The sequence below is a fragment of the Cucumis melo genome, chromosome 7 (assembly GCF_025177605.1).
Source record: "Cucumis melo cultivar AY chromosome 7, USDA_Cmelo_AY_1.0, whole genome shotgun sequence".
Taxonomy (NCBI): domain Eukaryota; kingdom Viridiplantae; phylum Streptophyta; class Magnoliopsida; order Cucurbitales; family Cucurbitaceae; genus Cucumis; species Cucumis melo.
This window is the reverse complement of record NC_066863.1, coordinates 16,479,790-16,498,714: the sequence shown is the minus strand read 5'-3', so window position 1 is coordinate 16,498,714 and position 18,925 is coordinate 16,479,790.

Here is an 18,925-nt window from a genome sequence, read left to right as displayed (position 1 = left end):
TCTCGTTCAATATTTATTTTTAATATAATAATGATGTATCAATAGTTTATCCATATTTAAGCAACAACGCAAATTAAATCATTATAGATTGTTGGCGATATTGTAATAAAAAAAATTCTATGAAACAAATGAATAATTTTACCTTAGTTTATAATCCATGGTAAATATGGTCACTTGTATGTTAACTGATAAATTTAGTATCTTACATTTACTGTTAATATACATGCTAATAAACCAATGAGTAGAAAATTTAAATAATAAACAACAAATCATATCTAATGTTTTTTTTCTATAAATTATATATAAAAGCACATGGCTCAATTTGTAAATTTGAGATTTTTTTCTATTATTGGAAGTGTCCGATCCCTATAGTGAATAGATTTGGTGAAATGAATATTGTTTTATTTTTCATGGTTTGAACTTTGTTTTTGGAATTTTTGATTTGGTTTATGTGATTTGAGTGAATTACAAGTTCGGTTATTATAAATTTATATATATATATCCATAATAATTTGGTTGTTAGACCTTACACATTATTATTTACATTATAAGTTGTTACCCTAATGAAATATGTGACAAATATTCCATCTACATAAGAATGATCGGTTTGTGACTTTTGTTTATTAACAGTACTAAAGGAATTGAGGTAAGTAAACAATTAGAGATATTGGGCGAGTTATCCCATGGGTCAACAAAGGGTAGTTTGCATAGATTATTTGATACATTTAAATCAATTAATATAAACTTTAATAGGTATGAATTGAAATTGACTTAAAGCTAAGAGTAAAGAGATTGAAATGATAGTCAAATCAAAATTTTAATATTAACAGTGAAGTGCAATTTAGTAATGTAACCAATAATTACTTGATTTCCTAAAAACAAAAGGTGAGTATATCTTTATGAAATATATATTGAAAAAATTATTGTAGATGACAAAATTTTAACAATAATGATAGACTTCTATAATTTTATATCTTGTTTATTTGGAAACATCTTTAACTACCTTTTGTTTTTGAGATAGATGTTTAAAAGAATTGTCATTTAGGTTTATGGTTTTCTTTTTATCTTTTAAAATTTGATCAATTGTAAGGATTCGTTTGTTTTGTGTATTAGTTCATTAATCGAGTCTGTAATAAGTTTGTGTTGCTTGAGGTGAAGTGTTTGTCGTGATGGAGGCTGAAGATCAGAGAAGAAATCGAAGAAAAACGAAACAAAGGTTGCTGTCTATGCCAAAATGTCGAAGCTCTTTGTTGCAGTGGTCGGGAGAAAATTCACGGGCGCTACGACGACGCTTTTTAGCATAGGTGCTCTGTGAATTTTGTGCTCAGCGCTACTGCATTGACGCAGAGCCGAACGACGCTTCGATGCCTACCCAAAGCGCGCAGCGCTCCCGAGCACTGTGCTGCACTCCGACTTGCATTTGCCGTCTGTTTTCTGGCTTGGTAGCGTTCATGCAATTTTTTTATTTATTTATTTACGTTAGTTAATTTAATACCATTCAATCATATTAAATTAATTATTTCTTATTTAGAGTGTCAATTTTTTCTATATTTTATTATTATATAATTATATATGCATGAGGTGTATGTTTAATTATTCTTTTTATATTGCATATAGTATGTCAGGAAGCTAAAAAACCACCATAGGTTAAATCAAGATGGTGCATCATATTAGATTATAATTGTTATATAATATGTGACAGCTTCGTAAATGGGTCAGGTTTTCTAGGTTAAGGAGTTCAATGCATCGAAAATTACTCAATTCCGAGCGAAAACGGATTAAACAAAGATCAAGTTGAAATTAATTTTTAAATAAAAGAGATTTGACGATGCCCTTAGCTCCACGGTGCAAGAAACTCAAGAGCATCACTTGGAAGCAAAATGTCGCGACACCCTCTTTGGCGTTGCAGAGCTACGAACTTTGAAGTTCATAAGCGCACGTGAGCCACACATCATTTGCTTGTTAGCCAACTTAGATTGGTTGTTTAGGCCATTTTTCAGTGTAAACTTCATTCATTCAATTCATTATTTAAAATCACACATTAATTGGACTAAATCTCTTGTAATTCTCTCTTAGAATCAATAAAAATTCTCTCATTTCCATTAAGAAAGATCTCCATTGTTGCAATTTCTCCTAGAATAATTTACTTTGGGATCAATGAATAACTAATGTATTTTCTTTGTGAATGGAAATTCTAGCAATTCTTTTTTGAGAATCATGTCGAAATTGCTTTCTAATTCAATCCTGAATTTGTATGAATTCTTGTTTAATTGAATTGATCATCCATGATAGCATGAATTTTGTTTAATCTTTAATGGCTCTAAGCATGATTTTTTAAGTAAGTTTGATTGAGAATTGTTGAATTGATTTCAAGTATGTCTTTTGATTTTTTTTCTCTAATTTTCAATTATATTTCAGTTAATGAATTATTCTTAAGATAAAGGCTTTTCTTACTTGCTTTGAATATCACAACATTGAAATCTAGAATCTTAATGTAAACTCTAAATAACTCATGGAAACCTTTAAGTTAAAAGTGTTTTCTTTGAATTTAGTATGAATTCAGATGTGTTTTATGTTCATTAATCAAAGTTAAGTATTTTTCTTGAACTAATTAGTTGTATATTGAAATTGGTTGCAATAAATTTATTTGGTCTATGGTCGAAAAAATGCTAGAAACTCCATTCCCACTTAAATTTGATTGAGAAAACTTTTTTATATTTTATGCCCTAATATCCCTTTGCATTGTTCCTACAAAAATCCTCACATCCTATGTTAGAATTCTTGATTCTTAATAAAGATTTGTTGTTTCCTAAACAAGATTTTTTTTGGAATACGACATGCTTGTTTACTCTTTACTATATCTTGTTAGTATTTTGTGCATAAACAAGTTTGGGTTATAAATTTCTTTTGTTAATTTTAATTTAAGGATTCTTGCACCCTTTTGCATATTTCTTTTCTAACGACATCCCATAAATTCTAGTTAACGAAATGTCACCGTTGCCTGAGAATCTTGGTAATAGGTTCTAAAGCTTTAGTTGAAATCTTAAATTCTAAAAAATACCTAAAAGAGATTGTTTTAGTTTTTTATTTCCTTCGTTACATGACCCGCTTCTTTCCCATAGTATTGAATTTAATTGTTTTATGAAGGAATAGAATTCTCAAAGCAAAAGCGTATGAACGCCGTGCAAATGGAATTCAATTTGTAACACCAAAACAGTTCGAGAAAACAAAAACTAAAGTTAAGTATGCTTCTATAGAGGAAAAGAGGAAAAAAACTAACTTTTGTAGAACCTCCAAGAACTCTTCTTCGAATCTTTCAATAACACCACGAAGTCTTCCTCACTATTCTCAAGGAAAGAATCAACAGAGAGTTGTGAGCTTCTATGATTTGGTAAGAGAATTTTTTTAAGAGATTTCTTTTTTCTTTTTGGAATGCAAAGAGCTCGTCCAAAAGCAGAGAGCAGAGAGTGCATAGAGATTCTGTTTATCTCAACTATCTTAAGAGAGATGGAGGGAAGTTATCAAAATAACTCCCTCGTTCTTTCTGCACCTAAAATTACTCCCATGGGAGTTATTATATTAGTTATATGTATATTAATAAAATAAAATTAATATAAATTTAATTCATATTATATATGATATAATATAAATATAATATAAATTTAATTCATATTATATCTCATATAATATAGTCTTTATATTATATCATATATAATATAACCAATTGTTTAGATCACTCATATGATCTATGGTGCTAATATGAATCGAATCCATATTAATTTAACCTATAGTTTATTTATGAATCTTAATCATATGATTATTATTATTTGAATCCTATTCAAATATTAACTTCTCTCATAAAAACTTTATATTATAATATATAAAATACATTATATTAAGGGGTCTTTTAAAAAATATAAAAAAACGGCAAAGTATTTACACTGTATACAACAATTTCAAAAATGGAAAAAGCCCAGAGGCCCAACGTGTAAAATACAAAAAATACCCCGTCAACAATGCGCGCGTAATATATTTGGTAACGCGATTTAGTACACGATCGTTTGATTAATTGAGTTACACAATCGTTTAGATTTAGCTACACGATTGTTTAGATTTGGCTACCCCAAATCTAAAACATTTTTTTTCAAAATTTTTTATATGATCGTTTATATTTGACTACACGATCGTTTAGATTTGGAGTTCCAAATCTAAACGATTTTTTTTTCAAAATTTGGTATACGATCATTTAGATTTGGCTACACGATCGTTTAGATTTGGCTGGACGATCATTTAGACTTGGGGTTCCAAATCTAAACGATTTTGTTTTTCAAAATTTGGTATACGATCCTTTAGATTTGGCTATACGATCGTTTAAATTTAGGGTTCCAAATCTAAATGATATTTTTTTCAAAATTTGGTATACGATCGTTTAGATTTAGCTGCACGATCGTTTAGATCTGGCTATCCTAATTTAAATGCCTAACCAATTTTTTCAAGATTCTTATACACCTTCAGATTTGGTTACCTAATCTAAACGTAAAAAAAGAAAAAAAAAAAGACTATACGATGCATGCAGTGAATGAAAAAAAAAGAAGAAAGAGGAAGAAAGACATGCACGCATCTGAAAAAAAAAAAAGAGAAAAACAAGAAAGACGATAGAAAGAAATATATTTGGTTACCCAAATCTAAAAAAGAAGAAAAGATGGAAGAAATTGTAGCTAAAAAAGAAGAGTACAGAGGAAGACGAAAAATCGCAAGGAGGAGAAAAAGATGGAAGGACAAACCTGTAATATTTTAAAACTGACTAACTTTATGGGCTTTGTTACACGGACTGTAAATATTTTACTAGTTTGTTATATTTAGGAAAGTTTCCCTTATATTAATTGTATCACATACAATTTATTCCCTTTAATCAATTTGAACAATTCAAATTAAACTAAAATAAATTTGATTCTCATTTATCCTTATTGAGCTAACGAGGGGAGCTTATGAATTTACAGATTGAAGCTTCAATGATATGAGATTAATTAATTAAACTTTTTAATGAAATTAATCTCTATTCATTAACTACCAGTCATTCCACTAAAGACTAATAATTGCATTCTTCTTACTGTAGATATATTTTTGTGTCCATTAGATATAACCAATCAACAAGACAATGACTCTTCACAATTACTCGTAAGTACAACTAGACAAAAAATTACCATCTTACCCCTATAGTTACATCTAACTCCTTAAGTACCACTGATTTCTCTAATGAACAATAATTATAGTCCCACTATAACTGAACTCCTCTCTGGCCAAGAGAGGGTGTGACGCCACATTGTTCAAATCCTTGAATCAGCTCTTAAGAGAGCAAATTCTCTACTTATTCTATCTATAGAGAATGAGTGAATTCCTTCTTGTGTAGTTGTGTTCTCAATTCTCCAATCAGACGAATCCTCAAAATGGTAGGCATATTAAGTCAGTGACATAGGCTCTCTGACCCATGAAAATCAAAAGATCGCATTCATATGGCCATCCTGGTGAAATGTAGTCTCAACTAGTAACAGTATTAATAAGAGAGACTATTCATTTTATGGTCCGATCTTATACAAACTCTTTGTATAAAATATCTCCGCTCTAATATCCCAACATGAATGATTAGGATCAAATCATTTGTAGCAGTTTAAAACAATTGTAACAACATAAAGTATGTCGTATTCGTAGTGTCACCAGGATAAAGTATCCAACCTTATCCATCTACTACAGACCATTTAGGTTATCACTTAAACATGATCCACTTGTTTGTCTCCATATACATGTTTAGATTGCAGAAGATAACCTTGGATGTTAGTTTATTGGTTTTGTGGGTTAAAGTAACTAAATGTCAAATAAAATAAAAAGCTTTATTTTATCAGATAAATAAAATGTTTGTATAATATATACAATTACAAACTACAAAACCACGAGATTTAGGCATCAACCCCAACAATCTCCTACGTGTCCTAAAGCTAGTGGGGTGTACAACATAAAATTTAAAACACTATAATAGTACACAAAACAAGAAACTAGGGCATATAATACGCACCTAGTATATCTTCCACTTGCCCTAGATTAAATGTGGCATGTTACGTAGACCTAGATTCTCTAGGTGACTCTCAAACACCTTAGCCGTGAAGGGCTTTGTAAATGGACCAACAATGTTGTGCGCCGAAGCTATCTGTGTGATGATCACGTCCCCTCAATGCACTATCCCTAAAATTAGCCATAGCCCCACTATTGTCATAGTAAAGAGTAATTGGCTTTGACATATTTGGAACTACTTCCAAATCAATCAAGAATTTCCTAAGTCAAACAGCCTCTTTGGCAGCTTCACAAGCTGCAACATACTCTACCTCCATGGTGGAGTCAGCAATGCATCCTTACTTAATACTTCTCCAAACGACAGCTCCTCCATTAAGAGTGAACACTGAACTTGAATTAGATTTCCTAGAATCTCTATCAGTTTGAAAATCAGAGTCTGTGTATCCTATAAGAATCAAATCCTTAGAACCATACACAAACATGTAGTCCCTCGTTCTCCGGAGATACTTGAGGATAGTTTTAACGGCAGTCTAGTGAGCTAATCCTAGATTAGATTGATATCTATTTAATATCTCTACCGCATAACAGATGTCAGGTCTAGTACATAACATCACATACATGAAGCTGCCAACAGCTGTTGCATAAGGGATATGTCTCATTTCCTCAACCTCTTGAGGTATCTTAAGACACTGTTCTTTAGACAAAGTAACTTCATGTCTAAAAGCTAGTAAGCCTCTCTTGGAGTTTTGCATTGAATATTTAAAACTATCTTGTCAATACACTACAAGAAAACGAAGCTTTCCTGACGCCAACAAAGACGTCGGCATAAAGAATGTTGGGAATAAGTGTATTTCCGAAGCTATTAACATGGCGTCGGGAATAGGCCAAATTAATATAAAAAATACCTTATTCCTGACGCCGTGTAGAGTGCGTCGGGAACGACGTCGGAAATAAGGGGTTTTCCCCGACGCACCGTGGCACGTCGGGAAAACCTTTTAATGAGCATCAGGAATAATGGTATTCCCAACGCCTTTTTGGGAATTTTCCAACGTCGCGCGACTGCGTCGGGAAATCCCCTTTATAAACGATTCAGTTATGTATTTCACAGAACTGAAACCGAAAGGGGAAAGGGAGGAGAGAACCACGTCGAGGCTTCCGTTCCGTCATCATTGTCGTTGCCACCTTCCATTCCGTCGTCGTTACCGTCCCTCGCCGCCGTTCTGCCGCCGTCTGTCACCTTAGGTAAGTTTAAAGATAAAGTTTGTTTAGTTTAAATTTATGTTTTAGGGTTTCTTTTAGGAGAATTGTTTTAGGATTTTCTTTTGAAATAGATTTTTTTTTGCTAAATGTATTTTTGTATAGAATGTGTGATTTGTGGTTGAATTTAAATTTGAAGGGATTAGGGTTTATGATTTATAGTTAATTTCAAAATTGAATTTGGGGGGGGGGGGGGGGGGGTTATAGTTAAATTGAAATTTGAATGGTTTAGGGTTTAAGGTTTATAGTTAAATTGAAAATTGAATGGGGGGAGAGGTTATAGTTAAATTGAAAATTGAATTGGGAGGGGGATTTATAGTTGAAATGAAAATTGAAATTGGAGGGGGGGGGGGTTATAGTTAAATCGAAAATTGAATTAAGGGAGGGTTTATAGTTAAATTCAAAATTGAATTGGGGGGAGGGTTTGTAGGGGGGGTTTGTAGGGGGTTATGGTTGAATTCAAATTTGAATGGGGGGTTATGGTTGTATTCAAATTTGAAGGGGGTTTTATGTTTTGAATTGAAAATGTAATATGTGTGTTAAGATTTGTTTTGGCTATCCTGCAGTTATGGTAGCTTTTTTATTTTGAATTTATTTCTGTTTGGGATGGCTATTCTGCAGTTATGGTAGCCTTTTTTGTTTTGAATTTGCTTCTGTTTGAGATGGTTTCAAGGGGTGGTAGTACCCACATATTTATCTAGTTTATATATTTTGATTCTAGCTATGTATTCGTATTTGCTTATTGAATGTTTGTTTTCTATGTCCACAACCATTATGTTATCATCATATCGACGTAATAATTTTATTGAGACGGACGTTATGTTCCTCGAGTTTGAGGACGATTTAGATAACATGGCGGGAGGGTCATCGTCTGTAGGCGACAATACGGGTGAGTCTAAGAATTTTCTTCATTTTAACTTACGATTATTTCATGTTCTTTTTCTAACATTATATGTTATTATCGATTTATTGAGCATGGTCTTCTTCTCAACAACCTGCGACTCCGACTCCTAAGAGATGTGCGCAGTCTCGACTCTTGGAGTTAGAGCTCCACGTTGCAATAATTGGGCGCATTCCGATGACGATCGCCCCTGGAGCGAAGAAGCCTATTTCCCCATACACCGTTCGCTTCAGCTAGGCGATAGGCGTGTGCGTGCAAAAAACATTTCCCGTCCGCTGTCTTAAGTGGGCGGATGTTGGGAGAGAATACATTGAGGTCGTCAAGGTCGACCTCTAGGTAATTAAGTGCACTACACATTTATGATTTCATTTGAAACATATCTAACTTTAACCAATATAATTTGTTATGTTTGTAATGTGTAGCGATTGTTTGTGCTTGATTTCAATGATCAAGCAATGAATAGGTTTGTTGAGCATCAGATACGCACGACCTTTAAAGAGTTCTGGGCCGACTATCACAGACATTTCAAAAAGTGCAGGCACCCGAAGGAGGCTCGTGCCAACCCACCAAACGCGTTGGTTGGACGTCATGAGGATTGACACTTCCTCTGCGACCACTATATAAGCCGTGCATTCCAGGTATTTGTCATGATTAATTATGATAACAAGTTTTAATATGTATAAGAAATAAACAATATAATTGTTTTAATGTAGGAGCAATCACGGACGAACAAGGCTGCTAGACATAAGCAACCTTACAATCATAGTAGCGGGTCCAAGTCGTTTCTACAACGACAGTACGAGCTCACTGAGAGAAAAGGAGAGTGGGTCGATCGCGTGGAGTTATTCCGAGAAACACACGTTCGAGCTGAGATGTTCGTGTCGCAGGCAACCGAGGATGCGCATGTAAGTTATGCCCTTATTAATTATCCACTTTCATTATATATTTTTTTGCGTTACCTAACATAGTTTTTAAATTTGTTGCAGAATCAAATGCTGGAACTCCAATCCCAGCCTACCTCAGAGGGTAGTCAGTCACTCTCCAAGGATGAGATATGCGATCAGGTGTTAGATAGACGACCAGGCTACTCGAAAGGCCTTGGTTGGGGACCCAAGCCGAAGGCCTGCAGAACGACGAATACGAGCAGTTCGTCGACATCTTATTCGCAGTCCATAGAAAAAGAGATTGAATTACAAGCTAAACTTAATGAAGCTTTGGAATGGATTGAAGTACAAGATAGAAATCACCAAGCGTTAGCTTCACAAGTGGAAACAATGAAAAAGATGATAGAAGAATTAACTCGTGCACAACAGGAACCACCACATGATCCCTAGCTCTGCGGTACGTATATATGTGTCTATTATTCTTAAGTTTTTGCAATGATAGTATACAGTGAACATATGGATATATGTACTAAGCTTAGTTACTTTTATATCATTTTAGGACCGAAGGTGTAGAATGACGCATATGCACCTCTTGTTGGGAGACTTTTTGTTATGTTTCTGTTTTCTTGTATTATGAGAACTACATTACTTTTGTGAACTTATTAGTATTAAACTTACTAATATTTTGTGAACTTATTCGTATTATTAATTTTAAATCTTTTTCTTTTAATTTGTGTTTGTATATTTCTTAATTTATTAATTTATATTCAATTTGTTTTAAAGTAATCTAAAACGTTGAGAAAATATTTGAGCAATCCGAACGTCGTTGTGAATGTTTGAGCAAAATATTTTAGGGAAAAAATAGAAATGAAATATTAAAAAAAATATATAAAAAGGAATTCCCGACGCAATGAAACGTCGAGACTATGATGCATAAGAGACTGAAGGGATGAAAACCCTTTACAACGGAAGAATTACAGAGACCCAATTTTAATTAGAACCTTAAAAATACCAATACATTGGCAAAAAATACAAAACTAATTTTTTATGTTAAACATGTTGTGAAGGAAAAACAAAGAAGAAGAACTTACTCTCGTTGACGACTCTAAATCTACCAAACACCAACTTGGGGCACCACCACTTGGAAACCTTCCTATTCTATGATTGAAATGGTTTGTGGGAACCAAATTGGATTGAGAAAATTTTTCTTTAGAGAGAAAAATTTGTTAAGAAGAATGGGAGAGCAACTCAGTATTCGTAGAACTCACCCCTAAAAAAAATTCGTTACACAAAAATTCCCTCTTCTTCAGTCGGAAGTAGAGGGAAGTTAGAGAGAATAAATGGGAACCTGAGAAAACCACCCACGTTCCTTATTAATTTAATAAATAAATATTAAATAAATAAATATTAAATTAATTAATTAATTATATATTAAATTAATTATATTAATGAATTAATTAATTATATTAATGAATTAATTAATTATATTAATGAATTAATTAATTATATTAATGAATTAATTAATTATATTAATGAATTAATTAATTATATTAATGAATTAATTATATTAATGAATGAATTAATTATATTAATGAATTAATTAATTATATTAATGAATTAATTAATTATATTAATGAATTAATTAATTATATTAATGAATTAATTAATTATATTAATTAATTAATTAATTATATTAATTAATTAATTAATTTAATCATATTTAATTAATATTTCATTTAAATCATATTTAAATGAATATCTCTCGCATAACATATAGTTTTAATTTAATTAATTTAATTAATTTAATTAAATCAAATTTAATTAAATGAAATTAAACCAAACTATTAATTAATTCTCCAATTAATTAATTTCTAAATTAAATATCATATATTTAATTTAATCCAAAATTTGAATCATATTCAAATATAAATTTCTCTTATAACCTATAGTTTTAATATATATCACATACACATTAAATTTTAACATATAGTTTTAATATGAATCTAATTCACATTAAACTAATATTTGAACTCATTCAAATATTTTATTATCTCGTAATTTAATTTTGAATCATATCCAAAATTAAATTTATGTAATAAAGTCTAATTAAAATATAAACTTTATATTATAATGTATCAATATACATTATATTAATTCCCAAAGTAAATTTGAACATTTCAAATTACAACCAATATAAATAAATCTCATTATTCTTTATGAGCTAGGAAAGGGATCTAATGGACCTATAGATCAGAAGCTACAACGATATGAGATTAATTAGCTAAAATCATTAACCACATTAATCAATATTCGTTAATTGTGTGTACACTCCACTAAAGACTCACAGCTAAACTCTTCTCACTGTAGATATATTTCTGTGTTCACGAATATAGACCAATACCAGTAAGTTAGTCATTCACAAGTGTTCGTAACACCAGTTGGGACAAATTACCGTTTTACCCTTGGGTTACTTCTAGTCCTTAAATATCAGTGCTCCTCTAATGAACAACCTGTTTATGGTCCAACCACTAAATAGAAACCCCTCTCGTGCCATAGAAAGGGTAGGGCCCTTTGTTCAAGTCACGGAGACACCATTTAAGGGAGCACTTATCTACTTACCCTAAAGGTGGGAAGGAGTGAATTCCATCTTGTGTGATTATGTTCCTAGCTCCCCACTCGGTCTTGTCCCCAAAATGATAAGCATATTGAGTCGGTAATTTGACCACTCTCACCCGTACAAATCAAAGGACAATCCCTCGTAAACAGGAGTTCATAATTCACTCAGGATTAAGACTAAGTCACCTAGGTCATCCTAATGAAATAGAAATCCAACTAGTTAACGGAGTTACATCTAGTGATTACTATTTCGTGGTCCAGTCTTATGAAAACTCATTGCATAGGATACCCTCACTTGCATGTCGCATACATGAACGCGTTGGATCAATGTGTTTGTATCAAATACAAAGTGAGATGTATCCATAGTTTTAACGGGATAAGGTACCCAACCTTAACCCTATACTATAGACCCTTTAAGCTAATCTTGAACATTGATCCACGTATGTCTCTACATACTGTTTAAGACTCGTCAAATAGCTTAGGATGTTAGTTTATTGGATTTAGGTTATTAAGACAAAACTAATAATATAATCAATAACATTTATTGAAATTATAATAACAAAACACTTTATTAATGACAATCAATTGATTATATTTACTATCTACGAGTTTTAGGACATAAAACCCAACAAACTCTCACCTGGACTAAAACTCTAGTCCTTGTGGAATGTACATAATAAAGTAATCCTTAAATATTAGAAACGGTAAAATGTACAAGTATATTACATAAAAAGTATATATACAAATACAATAAACTAGGGCATCATCATACCCATTACACATCTCCCACTTGCCCTAGGTTACCTAATGTACATATCTCGTATACCTAGACTTTCTAGATGACCCTTAAACACTTTAGCCGTGAGAGTCTTCGTAAATGGATCAGAAATGTTGTGTTCCGAAGCGATCTTGGTGACAATGATCCCCTCGTTGCACAATCTCCCGTATCAGGTGATACTTCCTCTCTATGTGTTTCCCTCGTTTGTGGCTGCGAGGTTCTTTAGAATTGGCTACTGCCCCACTGTTATCACAATATAGAGTGATGGGCAAGTTCATGTTTGGAACAACTTCCAAATCATATAGGAACTTCCTAAGCCAAGCTGCTTCTTTTTTGCTTCACAAGCAACGACGTATTCAACCTCCATTGTAGAGTCTGCAATGTATCATTTCTTGATGCTATGCCATACTACAACTCTCCAATTCAGGGTGAACACTGATCCCGACGTAGACTTTTTAGAATCCTTATTGGTTTGGAAATCAGAATCAGTGTATCCTATAAGGATCAAATCCTTAGCTCCATACACAAGCATGTAATCTCTCATTCTCTTAAGATACTTGAGAATAATTTTAACCGTCGTCCAGTGGTCTAACCCTGGGTTGGACTGATACCTTCTGACTATTCCCACTGCATAACAAATGTCTGGCCTAGTGCAGAGCATAGTATACATTAAGCTGCCCACAACTGAGATATAAAGAATACGTCTCATATCCTCAACTTCTTGAGGTGTCTTAGGACACTGTTCCTTAGACAAATGAACCCCATGTCTGAAAGGTAATAAATCCTTTTTAAAGTTCTGCATCGAATATAACCAACATTTTATCGATATAGGTTGCTTGAGACAGTGCTAGCGTTTTGTTCTTACGATCTCTTATGATTTGAATCCCAATAATATATTGTGCCTCTCCTAAATCTTTCATTTGGAATTGGGCTGCTAGCCAAGCTTTAACGTCAGTAAGGTATCCCACATCATTCCCAAAGAGGAGGATATCGTCCACATAAAGTAAGGTATCCCACATTCATCAACATGTTTGTCAAAACCGTATGATTTGATCGCAGTATCAAACCTAATGTTCCAAGATCTAGATGATTGTTTCAACCCATAAATGGATCGATTCAGATTGCAAACTTTTTGCTCTTGACCTTGGGTTATGAACCCCTCGGGCTGAGATATAAAGATACTCTCTTTAAGATTGTCATTCAGAAAAGCAGTCTTGACATCCATTTGCCATATTTCATAATCATAAAATGTGGCGATGGACAAGAGAATCCTTATAGACTTTAACATAACAACAGGGGAAAACGTTTCCTCATAGTCAACCCCTTCCCTTTTGGTATACCCTTTTACTACAAGTCTAGCTTTGAAGGTCTATACCTTCCCAGCTGAATCTCTCTTTCTCTTATAGATCCATTTACACCTTATAGGTTTTGCCCCTTCAGGTAGATCTACAAGCTCCCACACTGAATTGAAGTACATAGACTCCATTTCAAGGTCCATGGCTTTGACCCATTGGTCCTTATCTACATCATTCATTGCCTGTTTATAGGACAATGGATCCTCAACACCATCATCTGGTATGACAACTTGAGTTTCAGTTAAACCCAAGTAATGGTTAGGTTGCGATACAATAACCCTCCCACTACGTCGAGGCATTCTCAACGATTGAGAAGGATGAGACTAGCCTGATGTGGTGGTTTCATCAACTCTTGACGAGGGACCAACTTCATCAACAACCCTTGTTGATCCATCAGTAGCTTCATTTAATACTAATTTGCTTTGTGGTTTATGATCTCTCATGTGGTTTTCTTCCAAGAAAGTAACATTTGTCAATACAAACACTATTTTCTTATGGATCGAAGAATAGACCACCTCTCGTCTCTTTAGGGTAACCAACAAATTGGCATAACCTTGAACGAGATTCCAACTTCTTGGGATTTGTCACTAACACGTGTGCTGGACAACCCCAAATTCTGAAATGACTTAAACTAGGTTTACGTCCTCTCCATAACTCGAAAGGTGTTTCAGAAATACTCTTCGAAGGAACATTGTTCAAGATATGAACTGTAGTCTCTACTTCATACCTCCAAAACGAGCTAGGAAATTGAGCATAACTCATCATTGAACGAACCATGTCTAACAAAGTTCTATTTCTCCTTTCTGATACACCATTTTGTTGAAGTGTACCAGGTGCTGTGAGTTGGGATTGGATTCCATGTTCTATCATATAGTCTTGGAATCTCAAATCCACGTACTCTCCACCTCGATCAGATCAAAGTATTTTAATCTTTTTACTTAATAGATTTTCAACTTCAGCCTTATACTCCTTGAACTTTTCAAGAGCTTCAGACTTATGCTCCATTAAGTATGAATAACCATACCTAGAATAGTCATCTATAAAAAAGATGAAGTATTCAAAACCCCCTCTAGCTTTTACATTCATTGGACCACAGAGGTCTAAATGTATAAGTTCTAAAGGCTCTTTGGCACTATAACCTTTTCCAGTAAAAGGTCTCTTTGTCATTTTTCCTTCAAGACAAGATTCACATGGAGGTAATGAATCATCTTCTAACTCGTTTAGAAGTCCATTCTTTACCAATCTCCCGATCCGATCGAGATTTATGTGACCTAATCTTAAATGCCAAAGATAGGTAATGTTATTCGGAGAAATTCTTTGCCTTTTATTTTGAGTATTAGCAGTTTTAAACATCTCATGATTTAAAACTGCTTTTGCTTCATTAGGTCTTAATACATACAAGTTGTTTTCAAGCTTAGCCGAACAAATATGTACACCATTCTTAGAAATGAACGCTTCATTCATAGAAAAATTAATTGAGTACATATGTTCAATAAGACAAGAAACGGAAACTAAGTTCCTTTTAATTTTAGGAACTATGTACAAGTTTTTCAAAAACATGAATTTATTTCCGAAAAACAACTTAGCATCTCCCACTGCACGAGCTGAAATGAAATCTCTCATTCCAACCTTGAGTGTCATCTCACTCTCCTCAAGCTGCTTGAAAGAACTAGTTTCTTGTAAAGAAGAACAAACATGGTTAGTGGCCCCTGAATCAAGTATCCAGACATTTTGGTCATTTTCCACTAAACATGTTTCCAAGACAAGTAAATCATATTTACCTTCCTTTTCTTTCTTCTTAACAAGGTACTTGGGGTAATTTCTTTTCCAATGCTCATCAACATTGCAGTGGAAACATTTCCCCTTGATGGCTACCTTAGCCTTCCCTTTGCCCTCAGCAGCAATAGTAGGACCTTTTCCCTTCCCTCCTTTCCTCTTCTGAATTTTTTTAGATCCAGAAGATGAAGGTGCAAACCTCCTGGAATGGGCAACATTTGCCTCTTGTTTGATCTGAATGGACGATTGTCCAAACGTCTCTCTAAGAGAGTCAATGATCTGACGTGCAGTGACCATGATCTCATGTTTCTTGCTCAGTATGTTAGACATACTAGCCAAGATGTAGAGGCGAGACTTGTCATTGGCCTTTGTCCAGTAGTCATATGCATTCATAACACTTCAGGATGCATTTTTAGTGGGAAAATGAGGACATTCCTCCATTAAGATGAAGTGTAGATCAACGATAACTAGAATCATATTCAGTTTCGATTTCCAGGTTGCATAATTTTCACCGGTTAATTGATCTTTTTTAAGCAATGCAATAATTGAGGAAGACATGCTGAAATAGCAAACAATTGACCGTATTAGTTATCTTTGTCTTAACCTATTACATAAAACAATCGAACCAATTCAGCAAAAACAAACAATCAAAGAACCCTAATAAAACTAATGATCTAGTTTTTGCAACGATACTTCAAAAGTTTAGAGCAACAGTCACCGAAGGGTGATTAATTACTCCTCTTCTAAATTGAGACAATCTCAACTAATTACTAATACCAGAATAACTCCTATTCCTATAGTTCTTAGCTATTGTTGTTTGATTAAGGATTCATTAACTAACTTAATTCATCCCGTAAGTGTGACCCTACCATTTTTAGATCCCAGAGGTACGCTTCAACAGGCTACTGTTAGGAAAGACAGCTGTTGAAGATTAACCTAAGAAATCCTATCCATTTCTGGAGTTTGCGATGTTTCGACTTATATGATCAAGCCCTCCGAAGGGATGGTTGCTCCAGGACGACATGCAGGCGGATCATAGAAATCTCACGGTCTAACGTAATGGAGGAGACCATAGGATACGTTGACACGCGTCCTTCTCCCACTTACTATGAACATTTCCCCTATTCACCTTGTTATTGACCCATACAAACACTTTTCGAAGGGAGGCCGCGCCCAGGGCGATATGAAGCCGAGTATGGATCTCACGTGTGAACTCTTAGGGACGTGAGAGCAAAAAATTGATATATCATATATACCATTTTTCTCCCACTAAAATGTTCTATTAATTTAGGGTTTAGTTGCACTTAGCTAAATTCCTGCTAAATGAATCTAACTAAGTCTATTCTTATTATAACACTTATAGTAAAACTTTACACTAAAGTTTCTAGGTGTATTAAACCATTTAATTTACCTAGTGACATCTTATGCTAATAGGAATAAGGTTAACTCAACGCCGGTTTCGGGTTAGTTCCCAGGTAGGAGGTGTTCCGTAAACCGTCAACTTAAGTACCCCCAGCCTTAAACAGAACTTTACCGGTGGATTTCCCTTATAACCTTAAATCCTATTTGTTCTATTTAGTATCATTAAACTAAAAATAAGACTTAATTCTAATCCTATTAGAATTAATGTGATCTTAGGTCTATTTAATTTTAAACAATTTAAAATTAAACCAAATTAATCCTAAAATCCTATGTTTGCATGCAACTCTTTATTATAGGTTGACGGTTTCTAATAATCAAATTTTATAACTATTATAAAATTAGTTAATTAGCCCTATAATCATGCATACTATGGTTTAAATAATTAAAATCAAATTATAATTAAATAAAACCATATTACATGCATACATTACAATAATATAACAATTATATTAAACTATGGATGTAAAATGCACAATGCATATTAATTTTCATCTTTATTAATATAACAATTATATAAAATAAAATATGAAAATCAATCAAGCATATACAAGACATTAATTTAAATATAACAAATTATATTTAACTAAGTAATGTCATGCATCATATGCTTATGCAATTTCATATATTTAAAATATCAACATGAAATTCATAATCATGCATTAAAACCATACACTATAACAAATTACTCATGAAATTCATAATCATGCATTAAAACCATACATTATAACATTTATATTATATAAAAATGCATGAACATGCTTAACCTAAGGTGAGATTTATCTAAATGACATCCATAAAGCAATTAAATAACAATTGAACCTGTAAAATTGGCCCCTAGAATAAAATAAAGCAAAAGTTACAATAATAAGCTTCAATCCGGTCTCAAAACCTTCAAAAAGCTTCAAACCGGGCCCAAACACCTTGAACTAGTTAAAAACTGCTCCAAACCGGCCAAAAAAATGAACCGACCCAGAATATGAAGAACCAGCCCAAAACCAGCATGAACCGGCACCAGATGAAGAACCAGAGCCGATCGCTGGCAAATCGCATCGAGCCGAGCCGAGCCGAGCCGAAAGTGAACCGTCCATACAAGCCGAGCCGAAAGTGAGTCGTCCGTACAAGGCGAGCTGAACGTGAGCCGTCCGTACAAGCCGAGCTGCGCGCGTTGAGTCGTCGAGCCGAGCCTGTCCCAGGGTGCTGCTGACGTCATCCCTTCTTCTACCTCCCGTCGTGGATTTTTTTTTGCTTCGGTTTCCGTACAAAATCGAAAAACTCTCTGTTGATGGCCTTTCGGTTGTCCGTTTTAGGCAAATTTGGTGTCGAAAAACTCAGAAAAACACCCCGAATCTAAAAATTTGACTCTAAATTACAAATTTACAAATTCAAATGCCCAAAAACGTAGGGACCTTTACATTTTGATCGTATCAAAACAGTAAATGTATGGCCAAAATTACAGAAACATTCAATTGCAAAACCCACATGCATAATGCAGAGATCCTATATAACCAATGCAAATTTTTTAAAAAATTCTCAATTAAAATTGAGATGGCTCTGATACCAATTGAAGGAATGAAAACCCTTTATAGCGGAAGAATTACAGAGACCCAATTTTAATTGGAACCTTAAAAATACCAATATATTGGCAAAAAATACAAAACTAATTTTTTATGTTAAATATGCTGTGAAGGAAAAAAAAAAGAAGAACAATTTAATCTCGTTGAAAACTCTGAATCTACCAAACACCAACTTGGGGCACCACCACTTGGATACCTTCCTATACTCTGTTTGAGATGGTTGTGGGAACCAAATTGGATTGAGGAAATTTTTCTTCAGAGAGAAAATTTTGTTTAGAGAGAATGGGAGAGCAACT